Source organism: Conger conger, chromosome 11 (genome assembly GCF_963514075.1).
Source record: "Conger conger chromosome 11, fConCon1.1, whole genome shotgun sequence".
In the NCBI taxonomy this organism is placed as follows: domain Eukaryota; kingdom Metazoa; phylum Chordata; class Actinopteri; order Anguilliformes; family Congridae; genus Conger; species Conger conger.
The window spans coordinates 27,492,999-27,505,186 of record NC_083770.1 but is presented as its reverse complement, the minus strand read 5'-3'; positions in this window follow the sequence as shown (position 1 = coordinate 27,505,186).

Genomic DNA, 12,188 nt, shown 5'->3' with positions numbered 1-12,188 from the left:
CTTGGTGCTACTTCTTAATTGGTGTATAAATTAAGGATAATTAATCAGTTTTGCTGTTTGTGGTCCTGTCACTTTCTGTTTGAGAATGCATTCATTTAATTGAAAGCAGTGATTGGGCACCCGCACAAGGTAGTGGTCTGTATGCAGACCCAATGCTTTTCCATGGGGTCTTAAAATATTCACAAAATTCAAAAAGCCAATAAAACACCTTTATTATACTGTAATAGTTTTAGAAATGGTAAGAAAAACACATACAAACACAATTGCACCAATCTCAGTGCTGGAACATGACGAATAAAAGTCACAAAACTGTAACTAGATAAAACGTAAAATGTACATAAAATTTTAATTGCACGGAATACTACAACACTACTCTGCCTTAGGCAACTGTTGAGTCCCAAAACTAGATTTTTTAGAGATCCAAAACTGCAGAGTGCACTTCTACTAAACACTGGCTCAGAGCAATCACTGCTGATATTATAGGCCCATAGCTCCTATTGAGAGACATAATGGTACTGAGTATTGGCATCACACATCTACATAGAGCCAAAATGGCAGACACTGCAGAGTAGGAGCACTGACTCAGAGCCACAGTGAGCGTCTGTATTGACTGGTAACACTGAATGAAAGCCTCAATTGTTGACAGCTGAGGTGTCTGAAAGTATTGTCCAAGAATTTCTCTTAAAATCTTTGACTGAGCAATTTGGCTGAGCGCAACAGTGATTGGTTGCATGTGTTCTGAACATCTGATTAGTGAAACAATGACTGTCAGTGTTAGCCAAGAGCATTTGTTCAAAGCTAGTGTGGTTGAAAAGATTGGGACCGCACATTTGCTAAGTGCAAGGATTGCCTCAAACATAGGTACAGGGCATTTGCTTACAGTCACAATAATGTCCAGTATGGGTCCAGAACACTCATTTAAGGCAAAGATGGCTTTGCGAAATGAGCATGATCGTGTCCTCAATGCAGTCATCACAGACTCCACAGTCTTAGAGTGACATCCAAATGCAATCCCTACAGCTAGCATTAGCCGAACGCATTTACTTACAGCAACCAACAAACATCTCAACCCCTTGCTGGAACCAAACAGGATCCGAGCGATGGGCTTGGATCTTCTGCAGAACCACAGCACTGCAGAAAGGATGGGATTGGATTTTCTGATGACAGAGAGTAGTGCCAACAGGACTGGTTTGGATCTTCTGATAACAGAGGACAGTGCTAGCAATATTGGTCTGGATCTTCTGCGGCAACCTAGTGCTGCAGAACGAATGGATGTTGATCCTCGGCTGACAGAAAGCAGAGCTACAAGGATAGGTTTGGCTGTCCTGCAGAGAGCAATAACCACAGGTAGGGTGGATCTTGACTTTTTGCAGAGGCGGAGCACTGTGGACAGGGCTGGCCTGGACTTCCTGCAGGCAAAAAGAAGCGCAGAAAGGATGAGTCTCAATCTTTTGCATAGAGGAAGCCCTGCTAAAAGAATAGTCCTCGTCAATTTGCCGATAGTGAGCACTGCCAAAAGGATGGGTTTCAGCCTTCTGTGGAGGGTAACCATCCCTGGCAGGTTCTGAAGCAGATGGCCCCAAATGGCACAAGATGAGGCCTTCCCCCAAAGTTGTTCCTTGGCTTTGGCTGGATATATCTTGGCTGTAGCCTCACCTGAGCATAAATGACAGCACCAAAAATCCAGGTATTTAAAACCTCACGGCATTTCATTCCTCCCACTATTTGTGGTGATTGGCTACCCTGCACAGAGATAAATCCCTCCTAAGATAACGGGGTCATTAACTAATAAGGTGTCACCACAGTCATGGCTCATTATTGCTTGAGTAAATGCCACCCAGAGGCACAGGTGAAAAGAGTTTCTCATTAGAAAAGAGCCTGTATTTTATGGTATCCCTATCGGAGTGCTGAGCTTGGATCAGACTTCATCTGTCTATATAATAACCCTATTCATTCAAGTGAAGGGGTAAACCTTGATCTTATATAAACACTCCTCTTTGAGAGATGCTCCATGAAAAGACTACTGTATGCTCAATAGGCAACTTATGCCACAGTCATGGGAGGAGAGAAGACCAGAAACACAGTAAATGTATTCCCACAGCATTCTATCCATGAACTTAACTTCCCTTAATAACCATGGGAGAACATTGTGCAGTGTAGCCTGTCATGGCTCTATGATGAATATCACTATTATTGCTATTAAGTACCCTCATATTCTGTTTAAACAAGACCAATTATGCATAATGACATTTTATGATTCATGAATTGATACAATCTTGTAATTTTTTGTACAACATTCTGCTAAAAAATTCATAAATAAAAAGCATAACAGTCCATTAATATTTGAACTAATGTATGGTTCAATTTAATGACAGCATCCATTCATTGTGTAACAACCAAATAGGGTACATACAATTAATATTTTATATTAATGTATCAGTTCAATTTAAAATGACAGCTTCCGTAACAATGTTTTATTACTATTAATCATACAGTATAAATCATACATACATGAATAATTGTATTTAATAGTTCATGTTTTGTTGAATTCTCTGTGCCTTGTTTAGATCTCCCTTGCCTGGCATCCATGAGCTTATTTAGTGCAGACTTATAGTTGATATTTTCATATGCTATCACAGAAAATACACTCAACGCAGCATGAGAGGAGCATGCATTGCCCTCTGGTCCCTAATTCAGTCCCAATGAAAGAGCATGACCACCATATGTCAGCCAAATAGCACCTTGTGTGTTTTAACACAAGCCATTTGCTCTTACTAAATGTTGGAGTTTTACTGCAATACATAAATGTTTTATTCTCAGCTGTCAAGTTTGTTAAATGGCTACTTATTAAAAATGCATGGGTGCATTTAAGCAGTTAAGTTGTATTTTCTTTACCTTTTAATTTGTTTACATGAAACATGGTGACATTGATTAAAAATCTCAGAGAGTTTTGTTCAAGTTGTTATATATTTGCATATATTTAATATGGAAGTTATTGCCCTTCCTGGCCTTTTTTCTGTAAATGAGCACTGTGTACAGATCTGGTAATGAATTGCACTGCTAGGACCTAGTTTCAGCTTTTGTGAATATTTAAGAATGCTCTGTTCTTGCTCTGTGTGCAATAAAAGAAGTCAAGTTGAAGCATAAAATTTGTAATGGGATAATTCAAATGGGATAACTTTTATTACAGAAATATTTAGTTTTGTTTATCTGCTCTTGCAAAAGGAGGACTGAAACTATGTGTTGGATTGGAGTGGCTGGGGGTGGTAAGACGTTTGGCCTGCTTTCTCACATATTTGTTTTATTTTTACCCAAGTCTGTTTAAGCCTGATAGGGTCCAAAACTGTCTACATCACCTGAAATGATCATACCATATTTGTGGTGTCGGACCTGTGTGCAAAAGTTTTGGTCGACTACCTTCAGCTGCCTGGTTTTTGCTGCCAGTGAAAGAAGGGGATAATAGCATGTGCTCTGCCCTCCATCTTACTCTCCACTCAAAAGCACAATGAGGGGAAATCTCATTGTTGGATAAACAAAGTCATTTCTTGGAGGTTGGTGGAGCAGTATAAGCTCTAGTTTAATTATAAGATCTATTGTGGCTGTAGTGAAGTGGTCCGCTGTAAGTCAATCTTTCTAAGCTTGGTGAAAAGATTAAATAAACCATTTGCATCGCTGAGTATGTGAGCTAAAGTACTGGGGCAGTGAAAATGTCCTCATGGGCAAACTATGTATGTACCATATGGATTCAAATGCCATGCCCCATAACCACAAAAAATTATAAACTTAAAGGGTGGACCTTAAAGGGTTAGACTGTTTTCGCTCAGTAAACTGAACACTTGTTGAGGCAAATGAGGGCTGTGCAATTATTTCCAACAGTGAGTTGCATCAGAAAAGGGGGCATGTGTTTTTGTCAGCTTCATGGCTTTTGTGCTTGCAAGGGTGTGTCTTTCGGGGCTTCATTCCCAGTGTGTTGGATGGGTGACTTTTATAACTGCTGGAGTATGCCTTCCAACATTTAGAACACTTTAAACCATTAGCTGAGTTTTTTGGAGACAGAATTTGGTCACTCTTCTACAGTAATATGAGATTATTCCTTCGGCAGGCAGCGGGGATACATTTAGACACTTTTGTATCTTGAAAGTCAAGATAATATTATGTTCATTTTGGTTCCGTTCTTGTTGATTGTAGTACCAAAAGATCAGTGGGATTTCTAAAATAAGCCCAGTGAAGTAATTTATTTCCATAGGCCTACTTTTCCACAGTAGGAGTCATTTATCGTGTCTATCTTTGAGTTCCTTCATAACTCTCTTTTTGCCAATCGTGTGAAGCGTTTCTTTCCACTGTGTCATTCTCCCTGCATGTATGGTCTCTTTGAAACAATAAAAAAGTTTTCTGGGAGCCAGTAAAAAAAAATTACACACCACAATTCTATAATATGTTGTTCTTGTTCGACTTCGAATTACAGGCTATTGAACTAGGAATTTGTATAAATGTGTTGCTACGGTTGATCTTTAGTTTGTATAGATGTTGTACATAAAATGCAACCAGTGAATTTGAAAGACAAAGGAGGATAACAAGGCTCAGAGGAGACAACAGAATACTGTCATGTTATAATTTAAGGACCATTCTTTGAGAATGCAGCCAACTGTATCGATGGCTCAAATGTTCAAATGAGCATTAGGAAAAACACAGTTTGAAAAGTTTATAATTTTCCAAGTGCAGCTTCCAAGTGCAGCTTCCCTGAGTGAAATAGGCTATGTTATTGCTCCAAGAGAAGTAAAATACTGTACCAGGCCCAACATGGGCAACACAGCATGCCAGGTCTATCCTTCTGAGTACTGCCTCATCCAAAAGCTCCAACTTTTAAAATGGAGGAAAAACAAGGAAATCTATTACCCCATGTTCCCTTCAGCCCAAAATAGTTTTCCCTTTGAAAACGGTAACCAGTTTTTCATGCCACCCTGCTGAGGAGTAATCATTGTAGATTTGGCATTCATAATCATTTGTAGGGCAATTAAAATAATTTTCCATTCTCAAATATGGTTTTCTCAGCAGAGGCCTGTTTCTTGTGCTTGCTGTAGGCAACTTGGCTGAAAGGGGAGGTTTAGAGAAACTGCTTCATAGCTCTAGATGCAGAACATCTTGGCAGAAATTTAAACTGGGTCAGGGAATGGACTGTATCACCCCAGTTCCCTGTCCCTGGCTGCAGTACAATATCCTGACACCCCATGTCAAGCCATTCCTTCACTGACTCCCAGCGTGTGTCGCAAAGCTTCATTGTGGCTCGGCACACATACAGTACTGTACATATACACTGATCAAGAAACTTTTCAGTGGTTTGACCACAATCAGAGGTCAATTGGCTTATTCAACCAGAAGCCTAAAACATGGAGCCTCGAAACAGTTAAACAATCATTTTAAGAGCTATTCATCACACAAAAGCACCATTTTCTGGTATAACTTTGGTTTGGATTTTGTGAAAATTTCCTGGCAGCTATAATCGATATAAGCCTTCATCACTAACTTTGAATGTGATTTAATGATTAGAACGAAAGGCAATGATTGCATAGAAGACCTACCCCTGTGATTTAAAATGACCATACTGCTGTTGAAAATGGTCCAGATGTGATGAAGTACTCTGGAAATGAAAGCATTGGTTCTGTCATATGCAGCCCTGTCTGTGTCCTGGCTGACCTGCATTGTTAGGGACACAAACAGAAGCAGTCAGGAGTGCCTGATGATAAAAAAATACAGAACTCCTGCCAATGCATTTCTTGCATTTTATCCACTTGACTGATGTGGTTAGAGTAAATATACTGGTCCTCATGCATAGCAGGTGGTACATTGGCACAATGGCTCTGCTTTGCCAGAAATGGGTCTAGGGGAATCCCACACAGTTGGACCCCAGAGATCTATCTCCTAGAAGCACCAATACGCACAGGCCTGCCATGACACTGGGTGCCCATGTGGCACCTCAAAGCCTCAAACAAAGCAGCCTGGAACAGTTGGACCTTGAAGAAAACCAGTACGCACTTCTGATGTCTTTTTTCCTTCCCTCACACTTCCTGTCGGCCTGGGCTGTGGACCAGTGTAAATTCCTGCAACAGGAGTATGACTGAGCCATCGTCCAAACTGCTGCATAGCCCAGATCTCCCGTCCGTCCCTTCTCCTGCACCCCGAGACTGATTATGTCATGTAGAATCAGTCCTGGCACATGTTCATCGCAGCCTGTCCACATTTCCTGAAGATTGGATGAGCTTTAATATTTTCCATGATACCTCACCGCTCTTGTGTGCGTGTGACATAATTTAACGTATGGCCATCTGGAGGTCATTAGCTTAGCCACACTTAGCTGGAGAAGTGATTTTTCTACTCCCTTTCCCTCTGCGCTGTTTCCTGCAGCCAGTCTGCTGTGCTCTTTAACAATCTCAGCCCCATTATATAGCTCCATCAAGGCCTTCTGTAAAGTAACACTAGAAACCCATAGACCTTTGTTTCTCATGACATGCGTAAGTCCTGTCCATGTCCTCCATCCAAGAGATTTCGAAAACAGACATTCTGTGTTTATGCAACTATAGCCGCAATGAGCACGACAATGAGGTTTTAATATGAATAAATCCATTTGGAAGTCAGGAAAGATAAATAAATACAAAATGAGGAAATGCACATTGTAGATTTCAGAGATGAGATGATATGCATGGGCCAGGTGTAGGGACACCTTTCCTGCATTTACGAGACATAAAGTCACTAAATGTATGTTTATATGTTCAGAAAAGCCGTCTTTACCCTTTCAAGTATATCAAGTTTCACACTGAACTGAAATGACCAGTGATAAAAAGAAGAAATGTTTTTGGAACACCATAGACAAGAGAGACAGAGAAAATAACTCCTTGTATGGTATTTGTTTTTCAGGGAATGCGATAATGGTGAATAGTAATTTTGAGAAACTGCAGTAGGATTTTGGGGCTTATGAGTCGCTTTGTGTAATTCGTCTGACTGGCTCATCTTCAAAAGCTCCCTCTGTCACATGAAAGCTTTTGTTTTCACCCTATTAACAGGAACCATATAAAGATGAAAAACATTGATAATGTGCTTTTAGGTTTTTAGTTTTTCCATTTTTGTCCTCTGCATAGTTAAACCTAGTTTGTACTTTCAGGATATCCACGGGATTTAAATAATCCATTGCACATGATCATTTGGATGTCTTGCATCGTGGTTAAAACAGTGAACCTTCTCAGTGCTACTTTTCAGTTTTGCATAAACCTTTGGGAAGCTTGAGTAAAAACATTTATTACATTATTGGCATTTGGCAGATGCTCTTATCCAGAGCGACGTACAACAAAGTGCATACCCATAACCAGGGATAAGTTCGCTGAAAGACCCTAGAGGGAAGTACAATTTCAACTGCTACCTGTACAACAAAGATAAGGACGAGGGCCCTTTTTTTTGTTTTTTTGTTTGAGAACAAAGAAACAAAGAAACAGAGCAAAAGTGACCAAAGTTAACTATCCAAACACTGCTTACCTAGCCAACTAAAAATACCGATACACAAAGCAAGTCACAGAGACAACAATTAAGGTTCACATGGAGGTAGGGAGGGATGGGGAGAGGTGCTGTTTGAAGAGGTGTGTCTTCAGCTTGCGCTTGAAGGTGGGGAGAGATTCTACAGTTCTGACCTCAACGGGGAGTTCGTTCCACCACCGTGGAGCCAGAACAGACAGTAGTCGTGAGCGTGATGTGGAGGTTCGGAGAGGGGGAGGTGCCAAGCGGCCTGTGGAGGCTGAACGAAGAGGTCTGGCAGGGGTGTAGGGTCTGATGATTTTTTGTAGATAAGCTGGGGAAGACCCTTTAACTGCTTGGAAGGCTAGCACCAATGTTTTGAATTTGATGCAAGCCATGACAGGCAACCAGTGGAGGGAAGTAAGCAGGGGGGTGACGTGTGAGTATTTGGGAAGGTTGAAGACCAGACGAGCTGCTGCATTCTGGATGAGTTGGAGGGGTCTGATGGCAGACACTGGGAGGCCAGCCAAGAGGGAATTGCAGTAGTCCAGGCGGGACAGAACCATCGCTTGGACCAGGAGCTGGGTCGAGTAGGGGGTGAGAAAGGGGCGGATTCTCCGTATGTTGTATAGGAAGAACCTGCATGACCGGGTCACCGCCACAATGTTCTCGGAGAGGGACAGTCTGCTGTCCATCACCACGCCGAGGTTCCTTGCACTGGGTGACGGCGTGAGTGTGGTATCCCCGAGGGAAATGGAGAGATCCAGATGGGGAGAGGTTTTAGCAGGGATGAATATCATTTCAGTCTTGCCTGGGTTGAGCTTTAGATGGTGGTTGTCCATCCAGCTCTGGATGTCCCTCAGGCAAGCAGAGATACGGGCTGAAACCTGCGTATCAGATGGCGGGAACGAGACGAAGAGTTGGGTATCGTCCGCGTAGCAGTGGTAGGATAGCCCATGTGCAGTGATCACAGGGCCAAGGGAGCGAGTGTAAAGAAAAAAAAGAAGCGGGCCTAGGACTGAGCCCTGGGGAACTCCTGTGGCGAGGGGCCGAGGTGTCGATACCGAACCAGCCCAGGCAACCTGGAAGGAGCGACCAGAGAGGTAGGACTCAATCCAGTCCAGGGTTGTGCCACAGATGCCCGTTGCTGACAGGGCAGACAGGAGGATGGAGTGATCCACAGTGTTGAAGGCAGCAGAGAGATCTAGAAGAATGAGGACAGAGGAGAGGGAGGCTGCTCGTGCGGCATGGAGTGACTCACTGACGGAGAGGAGCACAGTCTCTGTCGAGTGGCCCGATCTGAAGCCAGACTGATGGGGGTCTAGCAGGTTGTTGTTAGAAAAGAAAGAAGAAAGTTGAGTAGTTGGCTCGTTCTATAGTTTTAGAAAGGAAAGGAAGAAGAGATACCGGGGGGTAGTTCTGGATGATGGAGGGATCCAGCGTAGGCTTTTTTAGCAGCGGAGTGATGTGGGCCCTCTTGGAGGATGCCGGAAAACAGCCGGAAGACAGGGAGGAGTTGACAACATCTGAGAAAACTCCTAGTGCTAGAATTGTGCTTTAGGATTGGGTTAAGATTAAGGTTAAGATTAAGAAAATGGTTAGGGCTGATTTAATCTTATCAAATTTGTGTCAAATATAACCAAATTTGACACAGAGCATGCAGGGAATAACCCTAATACAACTTAAGTTAACACTTTTTTTATGCTGCAAACAGTTTGTCGATGACATGTCAATTGGTGTGGGTATGGCCATTTTTACTGAACTCTTGAATGCTCTTGTGCTGATCATCACAAAACATCTGCAGTGCAGTGGTTGCATCTGGGGCAGCATGCATGTAGTTTCACCAAAAGTTGGCACTCTAAGAGAAATGTAAATAAAAATGTATTTTTCTCCTCAATTCCTTTACCAATCAAATTGAAATGTTGCATGTCTTTTTGTCAGCCCCCAATCGGATGCACAATGAAAAAACGTGAACGGCAGCAGCCAATCAGATTTCACAATGACTGCAGCACAGCTCCTGGAAACCTATTGTATTTTCTTCTTCTTTTCTTATTTGTAATTGTAGTTGTAATTTAAATTCCAATTGCAATTACTATTGTAATTGTAAATGTTATTGTAATTGCTATTATCATTGAAATTTTAATTGCTATTGTAATTGTAATTGTAATTGTTAATGTAACTGCAGTTGTTAGTTTAATTGCCATTCTCATTGATATTGTATTTATAATTGTAATTGCAGTTTTGGAATCATACTTGCAAATTGCATATCCATCCATCCATCCATCCATTATCTTAACTCGCTTATCCTGAACAGGGTCACAGCGAAAGGCAGGAATACACCCTGGACAGGTCACCAGTCCACAGGGCACACACACAATTTACTCACACACTCATACCCACAGGCAATGTAGACTCTCCAATCAGCCTAACCTGCATGTCTTTGGACTGTGGGAGGAAACCGGAGTACCCGTGCGTAACTGTGGGAGGAAACCCAATGCGAACACGGGGAGAACATGCAAACTCCACAAAGAGAGGCCAGAATTTGAACCCAGGACCTCCTTGCCGTTGTAAATGTATTTTGCTGTTGTAATTGTATACAAGCTCTTTTTATTGTAACTAATTGGTACTGGCAATTGCTATAGTAATTGCTAATGTAGTTGTAATTTTGATGGCAATGTTTAAATTTCTGGTCATGTTTAAAGATGTTTATAATGAAAAAGTGTAACAACAATCTTACCGCCAAAAAGTGCAAAAAATGCTAAATGTTTAAATTTAGGTTTTTTTCTTTCAGATGGATGACAAATCACATTTAATCAACTGGTTGTAATTTTAGTTGTAATTGCAATTGGACTTGTAACTGTAACTGAACTTGAAATTGTAACTGTGGTTGTAATTGCAGTTGTAAATGTAATTGTAACTGCTATTGTAATTGCAGTTGTAAATGTAATTGTAACTGCTATTGTAATTGCAGTTGTAATCGTAATTGTTTGTGTAATTGTAATTGCAAGATACTGCAACATACATTTAAGCGTTATGGTAAACAACAGGTTGGAGTTCCATAACACTTAAATGTATCACTGGGAAATCATGTTTTTTTAAAACTCTGAATAAACATATGCCATTTTTCCTTCAGATGGATGAGATCATCCAAGGTGAAATCAAAGAATAAAAATGTGCTCTTTCCTCCAAAAACTGAAAATTATAAATTTCTAAAACTATGCTAGCATACATTAATAGTAACCATCTAAGGTAAAATCAATTAATGAAAAACTATAAATGTAATGTATAAATGGTGAAGAATATATTTCACTAGTAACCTAAATGCAATTTCTTCATTCAGCTGAATGCACAATCATGTTTATTCAACAATGACAGTGGCATAAATGAATACATTACTGATGAACGATTAAATTCACAGGGAAATCACAATTCTTACCTCATGGAAAAGTGAAACATTTTCAAAAATCCTAAATATGTAACGTGAAATATGCTATCAAATAAAAGATATTTTAAATAATTAATTTCACTGGATAGTCATAAGAAACAATGTCCTTTCTTCTTTCAGATGGATGCAAAACTATGTTCATTCAATAATTCATAAAGGCTTGTAACGATAATCTAAATTGCATAAAAGTGCATAAATTGCAAAATGTCTAAATATGTGGTTTTTCCATTCAAATGACAAATCACCTTTATTCAATTAATGTCATTAAATAAAGTAATGAATATATGTTTTAAGATGTTAATGATGAACAATGAATTTCACTAGGAAATTTTAAAAAAACAGATTAATCTCAGATTAAGAAGTTAATCACAAAAATCACAAACAAAAGAAACACACAAAAAGGGTTATTTCTGTACACTGAAATAACTTTAAATAACTATTCAACAACCATGCTGACATAACTGAATCAAAATATGTTTTCATATATATTATAAAAAATGTATTTCACTGGAGAAATCGCAAAACAAAATGTTATTAATCAATTAACATTTTTTTTTGTACACCCTTACAGCCAATAAGGGGTTTTCAACAGCCGCAGTGAAGTAAATGAATGCGTTTTAAGATAAAAATCTCTTTTTATGGAAGAATTATTTTATGGAAAAATACTTAAGATTAAATCATCTTACCTCTAAAAATAATTACGTCATGCAACAAATGAGTTTGAGTAACTTTTTTCCTTATTATTTTATTGCTGTATTATTCTACAATGTTTTATAATTCTTTGTAATTGATTTTATCTTAGTGCTGAATGTAATGTACTTTGAGCTACATTTTTTGTATAAAATTTGCTATATAAATAAAGATTATTATTATTGTGTGAAAATTCTCTGCCTCTGATGAGCTGACAAAGCAATATGGAGATACAGGTAAAGGCACTGAATCTTTGCAACTAGAATCACACTATTTCAACTCCCCAATCAAGGAATTATCAAATGGAACAGATTAAGCAACCAACCAATAATTAAGGCTGGGTGTTTCTCACTGAAAATATTGCTAAATTCAGGAAGCAGTCACAGTTGTTGAAAATCACGTGAAACTGAAAAAAGAGGCAGAAATCAGTGAACATATAAACATAAAAACACCTGGTACTCTGGTGTGATCAGACCCCTGCTTCTGTTGAGTATCAGTGGACTGGATACGTTGTAGGACCCTGAAACTCACAGTGCTTCTAAGTGTGGTTTGG